We start from the raw sequence: 5,235 nt of genomic DNA, 5'->3' as shown, positions 1-5,235 counted from the left end.
CGCAGCAATCTGGCTTTATAGACGGAAAGTTAATAGGCTACAGCGAGCTTAGTGTAGCGCAGGGGTGGGCAATTAATTATGGGTCCCCTTCCCTGAAGGGGAATATGCTTGCAGAAACAATTATGTTATAAAGTGCCAGGAAAAAGATAGGGACCCAATGAAATGTAGGTGCCAAATATATATCCATTATAAATATAGTAAATGGTATATGTGATGCATCATTAAATATGATGTAGTATATATAAACTGGCAATATATTGGAAAACCACTATTCTAGTTTTTAAAAGGGGCCACATAAGAAACCTGACTTATGTCCGAGGGCTAAACCAACGATAACTTGGTTAAACTTAATTCTAGCCTACATTTGAGCGTTGTAATGCAAATATTTATAGTTTGCATAAAAAATAAGCGGGCAAATTGACATGAAAAATTTAGCTTGCAATATTACGCTGAAATGTTAAAACCCAAAGTTTTTATTCAATTAGGTTGATCTTTCCAGTTTGTAAAAATCAGATTTAAGTGTTTTTCCTATCTCCGTTGTATTATTTTGACACAAAAGAGCACTATAGGCTTTGTCGCGTAACAATGGGTTGAACAACTTGTGTTTTATGACGATTTTGACCAGCATTACACGTTGTTCGCCTACGCACGTGCATCACTACGTAATCATATATATAACAAATGGCTTTTTAAAATAACAGCAAAATTGCCGTATTTCATGCATAGCATATAGACCTAGCCTATATTGGATGGATGTTTTAATTTACTTAAACCTTACGCGGGCCAGACAGGGAGAGCCAACGGGCCGGATGTGGCCCGCGGGCCGCAAAATGCCCAGGTCTGGTCTAGCGAGTGAGTTTTTGTTAAGCACCGAGTAAGCGAAATCAAAAATGCAAGACCTTGTGAAGACGAAAACGCTACAACACAAAAAAACGACACTCAATCTTGGGCTCTACCGATAGTTAGAATATGGAAAATATGCACAGCTATAAACCTAATACTTTCGCACGACCCTAGATAAGTATTTAGATGCCTCTGTTAAGCGCGTAGAGCAGCCCCCCTTCCCCCCATATTTTTGGTGCCTAACACACAAGCTTGAAATGGAAATTGGGCGACAAAAGGCGCCACAATCAAAGGTTAATTAAGCAATTACCCTTAAGAGCAGGTGTCATAATAAACTACGGTCTCTGGACAGGATAACGCCTGGGGAAACGTGCTTATTATTCTGTTTCACGTAGTGTCGGGTGAAAGGCAGGGGTCGGCAACTTAGCCTACGGCCCTGGGGCCGGATCCGTCTTGCCAAGCAAAATTATCCGCCCGCAACCCTTTAAGAAACTACCACATTATGTCGGGAAACAACGTTATTTGGAAATACTACTAGGTCTTTGCTTTAATGGTAAAAAATCGTATAGCCCTCCCCGACTAGGCAAATCTTAGTTTTGGCCTGTTGCATGCAAAAGGTCGCCGACCCCCGCTTTAGGGCATTAGCACTGAAGGCTAAAAACCGAAACTATTTAGTTTAAAAGTAGACAACACTTTGACTTGAGCGACTTTCACAAGCGATGTGATTGGCACCCAGCTACAGTGGTGAAAATCCCACCGGGTTGCAACTTGAAATTTTTCAACAACCAACAGTTCGCAGCTTTGCTCTCGTAGTAAGTGAACCAAGGTTTTGAAGCAGAGAGTTTATTGATGTGTAGAGCAGCGCTATTGCATCGTATCATCACAACTGAACTGTTTACCTGTCGATCATCCATGATTACAAACACCGACAAATTGCCACAGGTGTAATACACCATTTTTCACATTTCATTTTGATGTAGATGTTGACCGGAAATAACCTACCGCCGTGGCCAAGTGGGTACCTCATGATGATGTTGTAGTGCGCTTTGGGGGATATGCACATAATCGTTTTGTAGAAAAACACTAAGCCGAATAAAGACATACCTGACGTAAAATCAGTAAGTTTGAAATGACAATTTGCAACAAAACCACAACAACTTACTAGGAAACACAACTGTAATTGTAGTTCTATATAACTAAATGACAATGTTTAAACAGTCGGCTCTCTTATATTTTTCCGAAAAGGTAAAATTATTAAAGTTTTTTTTTAAAAAAAGCTAGAAGGGTGGCTTAGCACATTTTGTCGTTGCACATACACTATAACCTATTTTAAAACATTAATATATTTCCTATGCTTATTTATTAGCTATCGTCTTTTATAACGTTAGTTGTTTCTGCAGGCAGAAACTCATGGGTCCCCACACATGCCAAGTTGAAAATAATGCGTTTCAAGAGATAACCATGAGAAAGTCGGGTGTTGTAAAGCAAAACAGAGTAATCGGCACTGGGCTTAAATAATAATATATTGTTTGAAGTATGTCCTATTTAACGTTGTTTTTCAAAGAAAAGAAGGAGTAATGGTGTAAAACAAAAAATAGACACACATGAACAGCAAATTCTACAAGCCGTCCAATTTTCATTCAATTTGAACATTGTTAAAAGAGTCACCCATTTTAGGGACCAGTTGGTTAAATTGTGGTGCTACAAGGCAAATTATAACATTTGAGGACTTAAAATAGTATGTTCAATAAACTTTGCAAATTTTGTTGGGACGTTTTTTTTTTAAATTCACTTATTTTGGGGGGATAGTTGAGTAAATGTTGGGGCTACAAAGTAAAACACATCAATCGAAACCTACAAATAGCATAGTCCACATGCTACCCAAATTTTAGCCTATTGCGACACTGTTTAAACCTCGCGCATTTTAGAGGGCTAGTGGGGTAACTAATAGGGTTCAACAAACAAACTAAAAATAAGAAACCTCAATCAATAGTTCTGCACAATTTCAGCCCAATCCACCAATGTTTAAAATTTCGACCACTAGGCGTTTTAAGAAACAACCGTTAATGTTTCAGACGCCATAGGGCTGTTAACAACCCGCTAACTGCCATGGAGCAAAAACGTCCATCAAGCAACCCATAAAGTCACAAACGAGTAACATACAACTGGTTGCCCTTGTAACACTATTGCGCCACATAAATGTTTCTTTGGGGTGTCCAGTAACATACAAATGCATTTTACACTTTGGGGGCTTGTGGGGTAAATGTTAGGGCTACAGGGTTAAACACAACAATTGACACCTATAAATGGCATACTCTACAAGCTATCCAAATTTTAGCCAATTCTGACACTGTTTAAAAACTCATCCATTTTAGGGGGCTAGCGGGGTAAATACTGGGGTTATCAGGACAAACAAAGTGGGATGCAAATTTACATAACTATATCTACTATCTGTATAAGTTTCAGCCACATTCATCAAACATTTGATGGCAAAACAAGTCAGACAAACTTTGGGAAAAAAACTAGAAGGGTGGCTTAGCACATATTGCCCTTGCATATACACTATAACCTATTTTAAAACATAAATATATTTCCTATGCTTATTTTGTATTGGGTCCCACATTAGCCATCGTCTTTTTTAACTTTAGTCGTTTCTGCAGGCAAAAACTCATGGGTCCCCACACATGCAAAGTTGAAAATAATGCAATTCAAGAGATAACCATGAGAAAGTCGGGTGTTGTAAGGTAAAACACAGTGATCGGCACTGGGCTTAAATAATAATACTATGTAGAATACAAACTACAAAATTAGATTCACCCCAGATATTGTTTGAAGTATGTCCTATTTAACGTTTTAAAAAACTGACCCATTTTAGGGGGATAGTAGGGCAACCAATTGGGTACGACACACAAACTAAAAAATATATAAAAACCACAATGACTTAATCAATAGTACTGCAAAATTTCAGCCCAATCCACCAATGTTTAAAATTTCGACCACTAGAGGTGTTTTGAGCAACAACCGTTAATGTTTCTGACGTCATAGGGCTGTTAACAAGCCCCTAACTGCCATGGCGCAAAAACGATCACCAAGCAACCCACCAACGAGCAACATACAACTGGTTGCCCTTGTAACACTATCACTCCAAAGAAATCTTTCGTTTGTGGTGCCCAGTAACATACAAATACGTTTTACACTTTAGGGGCTTGTGGGGTAAATGTTAGGACTACAGGGTTGAACGCAACAATCGACACCTATAAATGGCATACTATACAAGAAATCCAAATTTCAGCCAATTCTGACACTGTTTAAAAACTCACCCATTTTAGGGGGCTAGCGGGGTAAATACTGGGGTTATCAACAAAACAAAGTGGGATGCACATCTACATAACTATATCTGCCATCTGTGTAAATTTCAGCCAAATCCATCAAACATTTGATGGAAAAACGAGTCGGACAAACTTCGGGGTAAAAACACCCATTTTAGGGGGCGAGCGGGGTAAATACTGGGGTTATCAACAAAACAAAGTGGGATGCACATCTACATAACTATATCTGCCATCTGTGTAAATTTCAGCCAAATCCATCAAACATTTGATGGAAAAACGAGTCGGACAAACTTCAGGGGAAAAATACTCATTTTAGGGGGCTAGCGGGGTAAATACTGGGGTTATCAACAAAACAAAGTGGGATGCACATCTACATAACTATATCTACCATCTGTGTAAATTTCAGCCAAATCCATCAAACATTTGATGGAAAAACGAGTCGGACAAACTTCGGGGTAAAAACACCCATTTTAGGGGGCGAGCGGGGTAAATACTGGGGTTATCAACAAAAACAAAGTGGGATGCACATCTACATAACTACATCTACCATTTGTGTAAATTTCAGCCAAATCCATCAAACATTTGATGGAAAAACGAGTCGGACAAACTTCAGGGGAAAAATACCCATTTTAGGGGGCTAGCGGGGTAAATGCTGGGGTTATCAACAAAAACAAAGTGGGATGCACATCTACATAACTACATCTACCATCTGTGTAAATTTCATCCAAATCCATCAAACATTTGATGGAAAAACAAGTCGGACAAACTTTGGGAGGAAAAAACAAAGAAAAAAACAAACAAACAATTTGAGTAAAATCAATATGTGCCCCTTCAGGGAAGGGGACCCATAATAACTATTCAAACAGTAAGTTTGATAAGTCAATTTTCAACGTAAAACGAAGTGACTCTCAACCTTTCACAGTAACCGGCCCCTTTTATAAATTCAGCATGTCTGGGATCCCCCCCCTTCCATTACTTTTCAGAAACTGTTGCATTCATTGACTCCATTGAACCAACTAACGAAGCCCTAGGGTTCCCGCAAGCCACAAACGAAACACGTGAA

Source organism: Phallusia mammillata, chromosome 4, assembly GCF_965637545.1.
Source record: "Phallusia mammillata chromosome 4, kaPhaMamm4.hap1.1, whole genome shotgun sequence".
In the NCBI taxonomy this organism is placed as follows: domain Eukaryota; kingdom Metazoa; phylum Chordata; class Ascidiacea; order Phlebobranchia; family Ascidiidae; genus Phallusia; species Phallusia mammillata.
This window is presented reverse-complemented; position numbering follows the sequence as displayed.